This window comes from Microcaecilia unicolor, chromosome 10 (genome assembly GCF_901765095.1).
Source record: "Microcaecilia unicolor chromosome 10, aMicUni1.1, whole genome shotgun sequence".
NCBI classification, from domain to species: domain Eukaryota; kingdom Metazoa; phylum Chordata; class Amphibia; order Gymnophiona; family Siphonopidae; genus Microcaecilia; species Microcaecilia unicolor.
Window position 1 is genome coordinate 180,585,345 of NC_044040.1, and position 16,951 is coordinate 180,602,295.

Genomic DNA, 16,951 nt, shown 5'->3' on the forward strand with positions numbered 1-16,951 from the left:
CATATTTTTGTCCTTGGCAAATGCGTACGAATGACATACTAACTGAGGAAGGAGCTGGCCTTCTGGCATCACTGCCTTCAGTTTATCTCTATCTCCACCTGCTGGTAGGCGGACTTAACCCACTAGTTCCTGGATTCATCTACTGCGTTAGGAAAGAAAATTATCAGGTAAGACATAAATTTACCTTTTAATCCCTGCTTTGCTAACTGCTTTTACCACATTCTCTAGCAACAAATTCCAGAGTTTAATCATTGAATACATTTTTTTTATTGGATTTGTTTTACAGTAGTGAATAAAGCATCCTTTAAGCACTGTTTCCTGTGTTGGATTGCCTGTTTGCCATCCTCTACTTTTCTTTGATTGCACTGTCTATGTGGAGGTTTTCCTGCCTTCCATGCCTGCCCTATGTACGCTGTAATTTTTTTTTTTTCTTTATAATTGTTCCATTTTGCTCAGCACCGTCGTCAAGCTCACCTGTCTATAATTTCCTGGATCACCTCTGGAACCCTTTTTAAAAATTGGCGTTGCATTGGCCACTCTCCAATCTTCCAGTACCACTCTTGATTTTTAAAGATAAATTACATATTACTAACAATAGCTCTGCAAGTTTATATTTTGAATTCTGTCAGAACTGTGGTATGTATACTATCCGGTCCAGGCCATTTACCACTCTTCAGTTTGTCAAATTGTTCCATTACATCTTCCATGTTTACAGAAAGTTTTGTTCTCTGACTCATTAGCATTGAATACTGTCTCCCACATCTTCCTCGGTGAAAATTGAAGCAAAGAATTTATGTATTCTTGCCGTTATGACCTTCTCTTTTCTGATTGCCTCTTTTGTCTCTCGGTCATCTAGCGGTCCAACTGATTCTTTTTGCCATCTTCTTGCCTTTAATATACCTTAAAAAATAACATTTTTAAAAAGTCTGCTTTTGCCTCCAATTCAATCATCTCTTTGCCTTATCAGCACCTTGCATTTGACTTAAAATTCCTTATGCTGTTTCTTATTACTTTCAGTTGGATACTTCTTCCATTTTCTGAAGGATTTTCTTTTAGCTCTAATAGCTTCCTTCACCTCACTTTTTAACCATGCTGCCTGTCGTTTGCTCTTCCTTCCTTCATTTTTTTAACACATGGAATGTCTGGTCTGGGCATATGTGATGATATTTTTGAATAGCACCCATGCCTGATGTAAAAATTTTGACCTTTGCAGCTGCACCTCTGTAAGTTTTGGGTTTTTTTTTTAACCGTTCTTCTCATTGTATCAGTCTTTTCTGGATTTTACATAGGAAATCCAACACGTTAAATGCTAACATATTTGATTTCCTGTGTGTACTTCGGAGCTGATGATGATATGATCACTGTTATCAAGTGGCCCCAGCATCATTATCTCTGACACCAGATCATGTGCTCCACTAAGGTCTAGCTCAAGAAATTTTCCCTCTCTTGTTGGTTCCTGAACCAGTTGCTCCATAAAAGCAACTGTGAAGGTCAAAAATGTACATCAGGCGTGGATGCTGTTCAAAAATACCATCCTGGAAGCCCAGGCAAGTTATATTCCATGTATTAAAAAAAGAAGGAAGACCAAATAGGCAGCATGTTTAAAAAGTGAGGTGAAGGAAACTATTAGAGCTGAAAGAAAATCTTTCAGACAACGGAAGGAGGATCTGACTGAAAGTGATGGGAAACAGCATAAGGAGTGGCAAGTCAATTGCTAAGCGCTGATATGGAAAGCAAAGAGGGACTTTGAAAAAAGATTGTGTAGGAGGCAAAAACACATAGTAAAAACTTTATACTAAAGGCAAGAAGTCAGCAAAATAATCACTTGAACCGCTAGATGACTGAGTGGTAAATGGGGCAGTTGGGGAAGACCAAGCCATAGCAGAGAGATTAATTCTTTTCCTCTGTTTTCACCAAGGAAGATTTGGGAGAAAACGGTGCCAGAAATGGTATTCAAAGCTAATGAGTCATTGAAACTGAATGAAATCTCTTTAAACCTGGAAGATATAATGGCGCAATTTGACAAATTGAAGAGTAGCAAATCACCAGGATGGGACTCATCCCAGAAAACTGATAGAATTGAAAAATGGAGAACTATTGTTAGTAGTATGTAATTTATCTTTAAAATCAAGCATGGTACCGGAAGATTGGAGGGTGGTCAATGTAAAGCCGATTTTTAAAATTTGTTCCAGAGGTGATCCAGGAAGTTATAGAACAGTGAGTTTGACATTGGTGCCGGGCAAAATGGTAGAGACTATTTTATAAAGAAAAAAAAAGAGGATTGTGAAAAATTACAAGAGGGCCTTATGAGACTGAGAGACTGGGCATTCAAATGGTAGATGATGTTTAATATGAAGTGGAAAGTGATGAGTGATGCATGTGGGAAAGGGGAACCTGAACTTTAGTTAAGTGATGCAAGGTTCCACATTAGGAATTGCTGACCAAGAAATGGATCTAGCTATTTCTGGGATAAGCAGTATAAAATGTTTTGTACATTTTTTGGGATCTTGCCAGGTATTTGTGACCTGGATTAGCGACGGTTGGAAACAGGATGCTGGGCTAGATGGACCTTTGGTCTTTCCCAGTATGGCAATACTTACGTACTAATGTAAATGACATAGATTTTCAACAGTGTGGACACCTTGCAGGGAGTAGACGGCATGAGAAGTGACCTACCAAAATTGTGGGCTAAAGCGTGACAGTTAAGCTTTAATGCAGAGTAATGCCTTCTCTGATGCAAAAATACAGAAGAGTCATTTATGATAGGAGGAGAGAGACAGATATGCATTGAACATAAGTTACCTCAGGATAAGGTGTCTGAGGATTTCGAGGTGGCAAAACAATGTGACAAAGCTGTGGCCAAACACAGAAGAATGCTAGGCTGTGCATGGAACATAAGTTACCTCAGGATAAGGTGTCTGAGGATTTCAAGGTGGCAAAACAATGTGACAAAGCTGTGGCCAAACACAGAAGAATGCTAGGCTGTGTATAGGAGGCATAGACAGCAGAAAGGAGGAGGTGGTAATGCCCTCGTACAGTCATTGAGGCCCCACTTGAAGTACTGTATTCAGTTTTGGAGTCCATATATTACTAAGGATATAAAGAATTGAAGTGGTTCAATAGAAGGTGATCAAAATGGCATGGGGTCCACATCAGAAGACCTGAATGTGTGCTCTAGAGGAGAGAAAAAAAGGCGGTGATACGATACAGATTTAAATACTTGAAAGGTATTAATGAGCACCCAAATCTTTTTCAAAGAAGCTATAAAACTAGAGATTATGAAATGAAACCTGCAAGGAAATACTTTTAAAACAGGAGGAAATATCTTTTCACTCAATTAATAGTTAAGTTCTGGGACTCTTTGCCTGAGGATGTGGTAACAGCAGATGTTATATCTAGATTAAAAAAAAGGTTTGGACAAGTTCCTGAAGGAAAAAATCCATAGTTTGCTGTTGAGACAGACATGTGGAGGCAGCTGCTTGCCCCAGGATTGGTAGCATGGAATGTTGCTGTTAACTGGTACTTGTGACCTGGCTTGGCCACATTGGCCTGAACCAGTATGGCCACTCTTATGTTCTTATGTTTTTAAGCTTAAAAGCAACATCAGGAAGTACTTTTTCATGTAAAGGGTTGTAGATTTTTGGAATGCCCTCCTGGTGCAGGTGATTGGGACAAATACAGTGGTGAAATTCAAAAAAGTGGGGAATAAATGTAGACTGGTCCCTATCTAACCTGTGGATGGGGGATCAAAAGAAAACAAATGACACAGAGGGGTGTAACTTGCAGAGTTACAGGTACAATTCTAAAATATAAAGGCATAGAGGAGGGTAAGCTGCATGTTCTGCACAGAAGACAAAGGCCAAATGGTCCATGTTACTGACCTGATTTACTATATCCCTCCAACCTCCCTCCAGCAGTGACAGAAGTATTTCTTATTGTAGTCATCTCTGTACAAGTTACTAGTTTTATTGTCCAGTACGTAAAATTCTTGTAAATGTTTGAGAGCATATCCAAAGTTCCTTTTGGAAAAAGTGTCTGATTTTTTTTTACTAAAGTCTGTCTCTTCCAACATTGTGTGTGTGGTCTAGGCCACACAATAGAGACCACCTCACATGTGTGCACTGTAAGGTACTGTCTTTTTGCATTGACAGAATGAAAGGTGTCTCAAACTCCACTCAGCCTTGTATTTACAGCCATAACAAACCTAGTCTTGCAGTAAAATAACATGATAGTAAATGGATATACATTTCAAAAAATAATTTGCAGTAGTAATAATGTAGGCTTAACTTTGAAAGGCCACACAGAAACATATTTGGAGCAATAGCAGCTTCTATGGCTGACCTTTAGCTTGTGCACCAGTCAAGGAAATATGCAAAGCTACATATGGAGATCAGTTCATTTGTTTACTTTTCATTTCAGTTTAGTTTCCAGTTCACATGATAGTAAATTTGGCTAGTCAGTACAAAAATTAGTTTAAAAACTGACAACTTCTTCAGTATCCGTTTCTTTCCAAGCACCCATTTGTGTTGGTTGCATCAAAAGTTTGGTTAAAGGACATGGGTAACCTGTAGCTTGGTTGCTCCCTCCATGTGGGACAGATTTGAGTCCTGCTTGTTCAGAGAAAGTAGTTTTTCATAATTTGTAACTGGCATTCTCTGGACAGCTTGGTAAATTAGTTACACATACTTTCCATTTCCTCTTGCTGTTTTTTTGTAAGACATTGTAATATAATTGAGGGTGCCTCATTCCATATAGTTAAGATGGGGACTGCTGTACATAAGTTTAAAAAAAAAAAGTTGGGCTTTTATAGCTCAAGCTAGCATATGTTCTGTCTTGAACATTGTCATTTCACCTAGATGTGAGTAGGGTGGTTTGTTTTTTTTTTTAAACCTGCTGTCCTTGGAGAAGACTAGTTAGAGGTAAGTACTGTGCATTTGATGTCAGTCTGTAAAGGAACAGCACTGTAATGATAAAGTTCAATTATGGCTTAGTTTCTTACTAAAAACTACACATGTAGATTGAAGTAAAATGTTAAATTGACATTTAATAAACTAATTTACAGCTGTTTGCAATAAAAAAAACTGTACTAGAAGAGCTATATTTTTTGCTTCAACTTTAAGGAAGGTAGTTAAAACATTTACTTTAAAGTAATGCTGTACTAGAACTTTTTTTTAGAGAGCAGCATCGGAGGAGGAATATGACATAAAATTGATCGAATGGAGAATGTCTAAAGTTGTGATGCCCTCAATATGGTTGGAGGGTTATTCTAGCCACTAAGAACTGAATGTTGGCCACAAGGGTGTCTCATCAGATGAGAAAATTGGTAAGACGCTCTGGATTAGTTTTTTTGTATATCGTACATAGTCATTGTTTCCTGTGTTTTTTTCAGCTCATGAGAAGTTATGTCCTTAGCATACAATGAGCCTGATGTTTAAATCCACAGTGTTTCTTGCCAGATACATAGAAAAATTGCATGTGAAAATTGTGGGTCTCTTTAAAAAAAAAAAAAAAAAAAACTGCAGTTTTTTTTTTTCTGCTAACCATTGTGCAAAGGGGTAGTTATGTGCCAGCAGGAAAAAAAAATTTAGCTGCTTTGCATGCTTCTGCATTGCTGTAACACGTAAAAATAATTTGAATCAACTGGCTTACCACAACGATGAGCCCCAGTGTTTTTTTATTTTTGTTTGTTTTTGCAAATAGGGCCTATGTGCAAAAGCCTGAAATGCTACTTTGAATGTTCTGAGGCATTTTATGTGCATAGGCCCCATCTATGAATAAATTCATTTTTATTACCTCAGCTTCAATTAATTTTAACTTTAAAGCTGATTTGATGAGAAAAAATAAGCCAAAACAATTTTTTGCTTTTTAAAACAAGAAAATATGTATAAATGTATTGGTATTACTTTGTGCTGCATGCTAAGCTACTTTTTCATTATTGCAAAGATATATTAAAAACTCTAGTCATTGTTTGCTCAGTTCATCACCGGAACATATAGTCGGAAAGTTTTGTGGCTCCTTGTATGTTAACACCTAAGTCGGTTGCCTTCATAAATGGTGAAAAATAAGGATGAATTCTGTGGCTGTTTATTACCAGAAATACTAATCCATTATTTTAAGATATCTGCAGGCTGTCTTCTGGTAATACCTTTGATGACTGAAGGTGCTTAAAAGAATTTAAAATCAAATTTTTTCTCTCTTTCAATTTTGTTTACTTTTTCTGTCTTTCAATTTTGTTTACTTTTTCTCTTCCATTTTGTTTACTCAACCCATTTCTTTTAATGTTTTTTTTCAATTCCATTCAATTTCATAGAAAGAGAAGGAAATCGAACTGTGACAAATACATGACCTGTCTAGAACCAATATATCACTGATACCTTTTAGGTTGTAATTGATCCATGCTACCTTTATGATTATTATAAACATTTTATATTTAAATCATGTTTATTGCATGGCACAAACAAGTACATAAGCTGACTTTCAACATATCAATAACCACACAGCATACACAAAGCCCTTAACATTCCCGTACTATTATAAACATTTTATATACAGCCTGTCTTGTTCAGATCAGTTTTTTTAAATTGTTTAAGGTTTCATTATATAACATATCACCATAATTCTGGGATACATAGAAATCCTAGCAAAAATACATTATGTATATATTAAAGGAAAAAGGAAACATAATTTTGTTCAAAACTTAAGAAATTAGATCCAAGAACAAGGAAAATATAGGGAGTGTTTTACAAAGGTATGGTAGCATTTTTAGCGCGCGCTAATGATTAGTGTGCACTAAATGCTATAGATTTCCATAGGGATATATGAGCATCTCTAGCATTTTGCACATGCTTAAAATGCTTGCACGACTTTGTAAAAGGACCCCATAATGAATTAACAAGATTAAAACAGAAGTCACCCCCCTCCCCCAAGATACCATCTTTAGCCAGACACATTGAACATGAGAACTACATAATGACATTAAAACCCTTTAGTGTCCAATGTTCCCATCAATCTGTTCCCATATGGCTTATTACGGGAACATTGGACACTAAAGGGTTAACATCTTCCTTAGCCCTTAGAAAATCTTCCAATTGTTTGGGGTCAAAAAGCTGAAATTGGTTACCCTCAAAAAATCTTAACAGAAAGGTAGCACCTAAGGCTTATACCCTGGGTTGAAGAGCCAGGAAAGCCTTATGCATCATCTGCATATCTCTAGCTAAATCAGGAAAAACACATATTTTAGATCCCAAAAAACAATGTTTCTAAATGTGTAAAGGAAAGTTTCAAAACAGTATTGCAATCAGGTTCAAGAGCAAATGAAACCAGCAACATAGTTCTCTGTTTAACCACCTGTAATGAAGATCCCCCAAATGTTAGGTTCATTATTGCCCTTCCATGGACTCTGATTTTCTGAGCCAGAAGATCTTCCAGTACCCATAACATACTGGGCTCTCATAAGAGGGGGCAAAGAATCTGCAGACAACTTTAGAACATCTACCAAATACTACCTAAATATATCCAAAGCAGATAACAAAGGACCGCAGCCACTTGGCGTGCCCAGTGAGGGTGGACTGGGCCCCTCATTGTTTACAGTGGGAGGCAGGACTGTCTCTTCCGCAGTGAGTGGTCCCGCATCACCTCAGATCAGGGGGTTCTGGAGATGGTCGAGAAGGAGGTACTCCATGGAGTTCACCTGTCCGGTCCCAGAAGCCTTTGTCATTTCCCTGCGACTTGGCTCTGTCGCTCTTAAACTTCAGCATCTCTGTGATATAGAAGTAGTGAAACCTGTTCTGCTGGCAGAGGACGGTCTGGACAGGTACTATATCTATTTCATGTTCCCGAAGAGGGTGGTTTCTTTCACCCCATCCTGGACATCATGGAGGTAGATGCTTGTCTGAGAGTCCAGCACTTCTGGATGGAAGCGCTTTGCATGGTCATTGCCTTGGTGTGGTCAGGGGAGTTCTTGACTTCCTGGAACTTGCAGAGGCCTACCTCCGCTTCCCCACTGCAGATCATCACAAGAGATAACTGCTTCTGTGTGTGGGCAGCACGTTCAGTTTTGGGCCTTGGCCTGGCTATGGCGCCACACACATTTTCCAAGGTGATTGGGGGGGGGGGGCTGCGCACCGCTGGTATCAGGGTATTTGGCTGATTCGAGCTGACTGCTTTGGAGGCCAGATTTGCTACCTCGCAGGTTATTTCCCTTTTTATTTTTTTTTAATTTATAAGAATCTTTATTGATCATTGAAATGCAATACAACGGTTCAACATTTCAAATTTAACACCGAGTAATAAGTACATCCTCAGAAATATAACAGAGCTCTTCTCAATCAGTCACATCTATACAAATTCAATGCAGCTATGAAATGCTTCAATATTCTTATTTTTACATTTTTAACCCAGCCCCTCCCAGAAAAAAGCCCTGTCCAACACAAATCCTCCCAAAACAATAACTTCCATATCATCATGCTGATCAATCCATAGACTGGTGGGTTGTGTCCATCTACCAGCAGGTGGAGATAGAGAGCAATCCTTTTGCCTCCCTATATGTGGTCATGTGCTGCCGGAAACTCCTCAGTATGTTCTCTATCTCAGCAGGTGGTGATCACACACAGCAGCAGCTCTGGCTAGGCCTCCAAGCCTAATTAGGTTTTGTTGAGTGCCTGGGGTTGAGGGCTCTTCTTGAGCAAGTGCAAACCTGGTGGCGCCAGGTCCCTCCTTTTCTCCCCCCTCCCGCTGGCTCCGTTAAAAAAAAAAAAAAAAAAAATTTTGGACGTCCTTAAAGGCGTTTATTTCGACGTTTATTTAAACGTTTATTGCAGCTACTCACTGGGACACCAGGTCGTTACAGCTCGGAGCGAGAAGCAGGTAATTTTTACCTTTTTTATAGCGGGCAGGGGGTTCCCCGATTGATCTCCACGTGGCCTATGGCGTCGGAGGGCGAGGGCGCGAAGAATCGCTCCCCGGACTGCGTGTGCGCTCCTAGTGGGGATGCGGGGGTATTAAAGTCTGATTCGCCCTTGTTGGGTGTCAGTTCGGAGGCCGGTCAGTGTCCCGGGTCTTCCTCCGGTGCGGCGGTTTTTCCCCGCCATAAACGCCCATCCCCCGCTGCTCGCCTCCGCCATCTTGGCCGGCCACTCTGCTCGGACGGCTTCTTCTTGGGCCGCCCTTGAGGTGGGAGACGTTCATGCCATGGCCGCCCTTGATTTGGGCGACGGCAAAAAAGCGGCTAAAGTTAAGCGCCGTTCTTCCCGCGCGGCTCCTTCGCGGAGTGTCGCGCCAGACGCCATCTTGGATGCGCAGCATGTTTCTCCCCCGCTCTTACGAGCGCCGGTTGAGGGTGCGTCTAGGGCTGTGGCCCAGGCTGCTGAAGTGCACAGTCTGGGGGGTTTCTCCCCCGAGTTTATTTTGCTGCTGCATCAGGCCTTCCTTATGCAGAACGCTGGCCCTTCTCCCTTGTCCGATAAAGGGGTTGAGGCCCCCGGAAGTAAACGCCCTCGGGTGGATTCCCAGGCCTTAGAGGACGCTGTTTCCTCTGATGTAGATGAGGGCAGCGTATCTGAGTTCTCCCAACGGTCCTTTGGGGATTCCTTGGAGGAGACGGATTCCCGCTCGGATGGAGTGGATGACCCCTCTGCAGCACGGATCTTTCGCTCAGAGGATTTGCCCAACCTGTTAATGCAGGCCATGAGCATTTTAAAGATTTCCTCTCCGGAGGACGTCTCTCCCTCAGCCCCTGTTGGCTCCGCCATTATGCTGGGGACGAAGCGCCCGCCTAGAACCTTCCACGTGCATGATGCCATGCACACCTTAATTTTGGCTCAATGGGATGTCCCGGAAGTGAGCCTCAAAGTGGCTAGGGCTATGTCTCGCCTCTATCCTTTGCCTGAAAGTGAACGTGAGGCCTTTCTTTGCCTACCGTGGATTCTTTAATCACTGCGGTGACTAAGAAAACGGCGTTGCCGGTGGAAGGTGGCACGGCCCTAAAGACGCCCAAGACAAAAGATTGGAGGCGGCCTTAAGGTCGTCCTTCGAGGCGGCTGCCTTAAGTTTGCAGGCCCTCCAACAATTGGGGGATGCCGCAGGGAACATATGTTGCAGTCTTACTGGGGTCAAATACCAGCGATAAAATACTTTAATCGCATTTTCTTTGACTGCCACATATAGAGCCGACTTCAAGAGCCCCTTCTCTAACCTCACCCAAGTTGCCTCTGAAAAGGTAAAATCTAACTCCTTTTCCCAGTTTTGCCTATGTAAAAGATAAGGCTTAAGTCACTGGCTCATATACCCATATAAAGAGGTGATCATCTCCCGGGTACTCCCAACTGTGTAACACATAGTTCTTCCAAGAGATCAACCTCCCTTAGCAAACAGGCTCTATACTTCGAAGTTTGCAGAAAATGTTTCAGTTGCAGGTAGGCGTACCTATCTTGTGTCCTTAGCCGAAAGTCTTCCGCAAGCTTCTCATAGGGCACTAGCTCTCCCCCTTCATACAGCTGTCCCCACATCTCCAGTCCCAACTCCGCCCAGCTCTGAAAGGGAGTTCTTCCCACCCCCGGCTCAAACAGAGGATTATCTCCAATTGGCGTTAGGCGTGAAAAAAAAGGTTGGCGTTCCGGAAAACAGAGATCCCAGTAATAAAAAGTATTCTGGACGACAGGTGGAAAACATTCCACCCGTCCTCTGTGCTTGCTGGGTAGCCACATTAGTTGTCCCAACCTACGCGAACCTACCAGAGACTGTTCAATAGAAACCCACATCTTATGACTCTCCCTGCGGAACCATTCTATGGCTGACCGGGCCTGAGCAACACAGTGATACCAAAACAGGTTCGGTACCCCCAGCCCCCCTTCTCGCCGACTTTTATACAAGAAGGCTCTCGGCAAACGCGGACGCTTCTGGTGCCATATAAAGCTGACCAATTTGGCTTGTAAGTTAGATAAAAAGGACCTTGAAAGATGCAGAGGCAATACTTGAAACAGGTACAGCAACCTAGGAAGAACATTCATTTTAATTACCGCTATCCGCCCGAACCAAGAGAGACCAATAGACTTCCAACAGTCCAGATCGCTGTATATTGCCTTCTGAATTGCCGGATAATTGAGGTCAAATAACTCCGATAAATTCCAGGGAATCTGCACTCCCAAGTAGCAAAGGTCCCGTGATGACCATTGAAATGCAAAAGATGCCCTTAATGTTTCCATTAATCCCGATGGCACACCTACTAAGCCACACTGAGCCCGCAAATAGGTGGGAAAATGTGGGATACAAATGCAACAAATAAATAAATAAATAAATAAATACTACCATACCTATGGATTTGCTTGTATTGAGTTTATACCCAGATACCCCCGAATATACCTCAATTTCCTTCATTAGATTAGGAAGGGACACCAACGGACGCGTCAGTTATTTCCCTTTTTAATTCCTGGGCAGTGAACCAGCCCAAGAGCCATCAGGCCCGCAGTCCCTGGAGTATCTTGGGGTCTGCTTTGACATGGCCAGAGGGATGGGTTTTTTTCTGGAGGAGTGGACAGAGAAGCTCTGAGTGCATTTCACCAATTGTGTGATCTCCCAGAAGCCCCCAGTTTGGGATTACTTGCAGCTCTTGAGCTCCGTGGCTGGAGGGTGGCGCCTTGGGTGAGGGCTCATACGCACTTTCTGCAGCAGGTCCTGTTGTCCCGATGGGCACTGACCTCACAGGACTTCCATTGGTCTCTGCTTCTGCCACCCATGCTCACCTGGTGGGATAGTCTTGCTCACTTGATGAGAGAAGTTCCTCTGGATCGCCTGCAGTGGGTTCTGGTCACCACAGTATCCTCTGTTGGGGAGCTCACTGTTTGGGAGGGGGGGGGGGGGGGGCTCAGGGCACCTGGCTGAGCCAGGAGTATTATCATGTTTGTTATATCTGAAGATCCATATTATCAAAATTTTGCAAAATAGAAGATGCAAGTTGTGTATGATGCTATTTTAGGCATGTTTTAAGGTCCCTGCGCATCAAAACCTTTTTGTATTATCTGATTTCCAAAATATGCATATTGAGATTTTTAAGTCTGTCCCCATATACTTTTTGACAAAGACCAGTGACCATTTTAGTAGGCTCCCTCTGGACTGGACTCCATCCTGTTTCTGTCTTTTTGAATGTATGATCTCCAGAATTGTACACACTATTCTAAATGAGGTTTCACCAGAGTCTTATACAGGGGCATCATTACCTCCCTTTCTCCTTCTGACCATTTATTTATTCATTCATTCATTCATTCATTCATTCTTGAATCCCACTATTATTCAAAAACAAGTTTTGGCTCAAATTGGCTTACAATTTACAGTTAGGCAAAATGAGTGGTGTACTACAGTTACAAAGTGGTGTGGAACAGCAGTATTGTATTTAGTTAACTTAGACATTCTTGAATTAGGTCTTCAGTTCTTTTTTTGAACTGAAGATAGTTTGTAATGTTTCTTGTGACCTTGGTATTGAATTCCACTATTTGGACCCCAGTTAGCTAAATCCAGTCGTGTAGATGGTTTTGTAAGTAATGGGTAAATGAAGTAGTAAATAGCCTTTGGTTTCTGGGCTTGCATTTCTTGGGGATAGTTCAGGTCTAGCATGTAGTCAGGAGACATGCCAAACAGTATTTTGAAAGTGAGTTCTAGTTTTGCAAAATAGTCTTGCCTTTATTGGGAGGCAGTGAGCATTTCAAGTAATGGGGTTGCTCTTTCATATTTGACTTTTTAAATATCTTGCTGTGGTGTTTTGAACGCTTTGCAGCGATTTTAGTATGTTTTCTTTGCACCCTACATATGCTGTACAATAGTCTAGCTATGACAATATCAGTGATTGCATTATTAGACAAAATGATTGGGGAAAATAGTCTTTAATTTTTCTCTGTTTCCATAGTGTATTGAAACACTTTGATGTGTGTGCTGATGCTTGACTTTCAAGAGTTAGATGTATTTTTAGTTGTATTTCAATTTGATATGTTGGTCGATTGTGAAGTTTTTGTAAGAAGTGGGATTGTGTGGGCTAGATAGAACCAGTAATTTGGTTGTATCTCTAGCTTAAGTTTGAAAATTGTGGCCCAATTTTCTATAAGGTCTAGAGCTTTTTTAATCTTAGCCAATATTTCTGTGATATTGTTGTTAAAAAGTATGTAAATAGTGACCGACACATATGAATGCGTTAAATCGCATTTTGTTCCAGTTTTTGCCAAGTGGAGCCATCATATCATTGAACAATATAGGTGATAATTGGAGAACCCCACACTCAGCGGTTCAAGGGGCTGAAAACTGATTAGACATCTTTGCAATATAGGCTCTAGTCCTTAGAAAATCACTAAGCCATGCCACCACTGCACCACTAATTCCCATATTGTCGAGTAGGGTCATTAGTGTTGTGTGATCAACTAGATAAAAAAACACTGACATATAGAATTGTAGTAGGATTTTCTGCCCTTGGTATATTAGTCGTCTGAATTTTGTTAGTGATTATGACCATCTCGGTGCTCTATAGTGGTCTGAAACCTGATTGAGAGTTATGAAGGATTAAGAATTGTGTCAAGTATTCCATTAATTCTCCGAGGACAAGCAGGCTGCTTGTTCTCACTGATGGGTGACGTCCACGGCAGCCCCTCCAATTGGAATCTTCACTAGCAAAATCCTTTGCTAGCCCTCGCGCGCCGATGCGCACCGCGCATGCGCGGCCGTCTTCCCGCCCGAAACCGGCTTGTGCCGGCCACTCTTCTTTTGTCCGCGCTCGGTACGGTCGTGTTACGCCGTTCGCGCCCCGAAAAGTCGACCTCGCGCGTCTTTTTTGGACTTCGCTAATAAAAAATAAAAAACATCCTTTCGGAAGGAGACCTTTTCGGTCTGTCCCCTTCCTATATTTCTAGTTTTTGCCCCGTGAAGTTTTCTTTCGTCGTCGGGGTAGGCCCCTTTGAGGCCTCGGTTCGAAGTTTTTCTTCCCCTTTTTTCTGGTGCCATCTTCGCCATTACGAGTTTTGATCTCGCCGGCGCGATTTTTCCGCCCATGACATCGAAGTCTCCCAGCGGCTTCAAGAAGTGCACCCAGTGCGCCCGGGTAATCTCGCTCACTGATAGACACGCGTCGTGTCTTCAGTGTCTGGGGGCTGGGCACCGCCTGCAGGCCTGTAGTCTGTGCTCTCTTTTACAAAAGCGGACTCAGGTAGCGAGATTGGCCCAGTGGAACGTTTTGTTCTTGGGCTCTTCGTCGGCATCGGCACCGGGAGTATCGAGTGCATCGACGTCGCCAGCGTCCAGACCTTCATCCTCGGCCGCGATTGCATCGGGGTTGAGACATCAGAAGGCTGCGTCGGCGTCTGTGGTACCGGGACCTCCTCGTCTGCTGATGTCGTCGGACGGTGGTGCTTCGTCTGGAGTGCAGGTGAGGGCTGTTCATTCCCCTGCTGGTGGCGGTGAGCCTTCGGGTGGGTCTCCCCCTACCCTGAGGGCTCCTGCGGTACAGCCCCCCCCCCCCGAGACCGACCTTCTTCGGCCTCGGCCCCGAGGAAGCGACGGCTGGATTCTACGTCCTCGTCGGTGCCGGGAAGCTCCGGTGACATGCTTCGTCCCAAGAAGTCGAAGAAGCATCGACACCGGTCCCCTTCCCGTGTCGGCACCGAGAGCTCTGGGTCGCCGAGGGAGTCGGCACCCAGCAGGCATCGGCACTGAGAGGACCGCTCACCCTCTGTTCAAGAGTTGTCGATGCGCTCCACTCTGGACAGCCCGGAACAGCCTCCACGCCCGGAACAGACTCTGACATCGACACCTGCATCGGCTTCCATGTCTTTCTCCACAGCCGCTCTGCACGAAAGTCTCCGGGCCGTTCTCCCAGAGATCCTGGGAGAGCTGTTGCGCCCTTCCCCTCCGGTACCGGGGGTGCTTGCGCCACCGGTACCGTCGAGTGAGGCGCCGGCTGGCCCCTTGCCCGGGGTGAGGTCTCCGACATCGTTACCGGTACGCTTGCGGTACCGACTGCGGTAGCCTCCCAAGAAGGCTCCCCGTCGGCGGAGGGAGCTTCGCTGGTGCGGGCGAGGGAGTCTACCTCTCGACGCTCCCACCGTGGTCGTGGTTCCACGGAGTCGAGCCGGGCACGGCTTCAGACACAGGTTTGTGAACTTGTCTGATACCGATGGTGAGGCCTCGTGGGAGGAGGAGGAGGACATCAGATATTTCTCTGACGAGGAGTCTGATGGTCTTCCTTCTGATCCCACTCCCTCTCCTGAAAGGCAGCTTTCTCCTCCCGAGAGTCTGTCTTTCGCTTCCTTTGTCCGGGAGATGTCTACGGCCATCCCCTTCCCGGTGGTTGTGGAGGACGAGCCCAGGGCTGAAATGTTTGAGCTCCTGGACTATCCTTCTCCACCTAAGGAAGCATCCACAGTACCCATGCATCATGTCCTCAAAAAGACATTGCTGGCGAACTGGACCAAGCCATTAAGTAATCCCCACATTCCCAAGAAGATCGAGTCCCAGTACCGGATCCATGGGGACTCAGAGCTGATGCGCACTCAGTTGCCTCACAACTCTGGAGTTGTGGATTTGGCCCTAAAGAAGGCTAAGAGTTCTAGGGAGCATGCTTCGGCGCCCCCGGGCAAGGACTCTAGAACCTTGGACTCCTTTGGGAGGAAGGCCTACCATTCCTCTATGCTCGTGGCCAAAATTCAGTCTTACCAGCTCTACACGAGCATACACATGCGGAATAATGAGCGGCAGTTGGCGGGCTTGGTGGATAAGCTCCCCCCTGAGCAAGCCAAGCCTTTTCAGGAGGTGGTCAGGCAGCTGAAGGCGTGCAGAAAATTCCTGGCCAGAGGGGTGTATGACACCTTTGATGTTGCGTCCAGGGCCGCTGCTCAAGGTGTGATGATGCGCAGACTCTCATGGCTGCGGCCTCCGACCTGGAGAATAGACTCCAGCAGCGGATTGCGGACTCGCCTTGCCGTGCGGATAACATTTTTGGAGAAAAAGTTGAGCAGGTGGTAGAGCAGCTCCACCAGCGGGATACCGCTTTCGGCAAGTTCTCCCGCCGGCAGCCTTCAGCTTCTACCTCTACAGGTAGACGATTTTTTGGGGGAAGGAGGACTGTTCCCTACTCTTCTGGTAAGCGTAGGTACAATCCTCCTTCTCGACAGCCTGCGGCCCAGGCTAAGCCCCAGCGCGCTCGCTCTCGTCAGCAGCGTGCGCCTCAGCAAGGCCCCTCGGCTCCCCAGCAAAAGCAAGGGACAAGCTTTTGACTGGCTCCAGCAGAGCATAGCCGACATCCAAGTGTCAGTGCCGGGCGACCTGCCGGTCGGAGGGAGGTTGAAAGCTTTTCACCAAAGGTGGCCTCTCATAACCTCCGATCAGTGGGTTCTCCAAATAGTCCGGCAAGGATACACCCTCAATTTGGCCTCAAAACCTCCAAATTGTCCACCGGGGGCTCAGTCTTACAGCTTCCAGCACAAGCAGGTACTTGCAGAGGAACTCTCCGCCCTTCTCAGCGCCAATGCGGTCGAGCCCGTGCCATCCGGGCAAGAAGGGCTGGGATTCTATTCCAGGTACTTCCTTGCGGAAAAGAAAACAGGGGGGATGCGTCCCATCGTAGACCTAAGGGCCCTGAACAAATATCTGGTCAAAGAAAAGTTCAGGATGCTTTCCCTGGGCACCCTTCTCCCCATGATTCAGGAAAACGATTGGCTATGCTCTCTGGACTTGAAGGACGCCTACACACACATCCCGATACTGCCAGCTCACAGACAGTATCTGCGATTTCAGCTGGGCACACGTCACTTCCAGTACTGTGTGCTACCCTTTGGGCTCGCCTCTGCGCCCAGAGTGTTCACGAAGTGCTTGGCTGTAGTAGCGGCGGCACTTCGCAGACTGGGGGTACACGTGTTCCCATATCTCGACGATTGGCTGGTGAAGAACACATCCGAGGCAGGAGCTCTACAGTCCATGCAGA

At 44.6% G+C, this 16,951-nt stretch overlaps 1 protein-coding gene across 3 annotated transcripts in view; it reads left to right on the top strand.

Annotated features, from left to right (window-relative positions):
* The window catches only part of TSC22D2 (TSC22 domain family member 2), a 193,019-nt gene that overhangs the window by 96,372 nt on the left and 79,696 nt on the right, over positions 1 to 16,951 (top strand). Inside the window, exon 3 of one of the 3 annotated variants that reach the window (XR_003943537.1) lies at positions 5,176 to 5,323. The exons of the other annotated variants lie outside the window; for them this stretch is intronic. The gene's annotated coding sequence lies outside the window, so the exon portion shown is untranslated. The remainder of the gene's footprint in view (positions 1 to 5,175; positions 5,324 to 16,951) is intronic. 3 annotated transcript variants of the gene reach the window in all.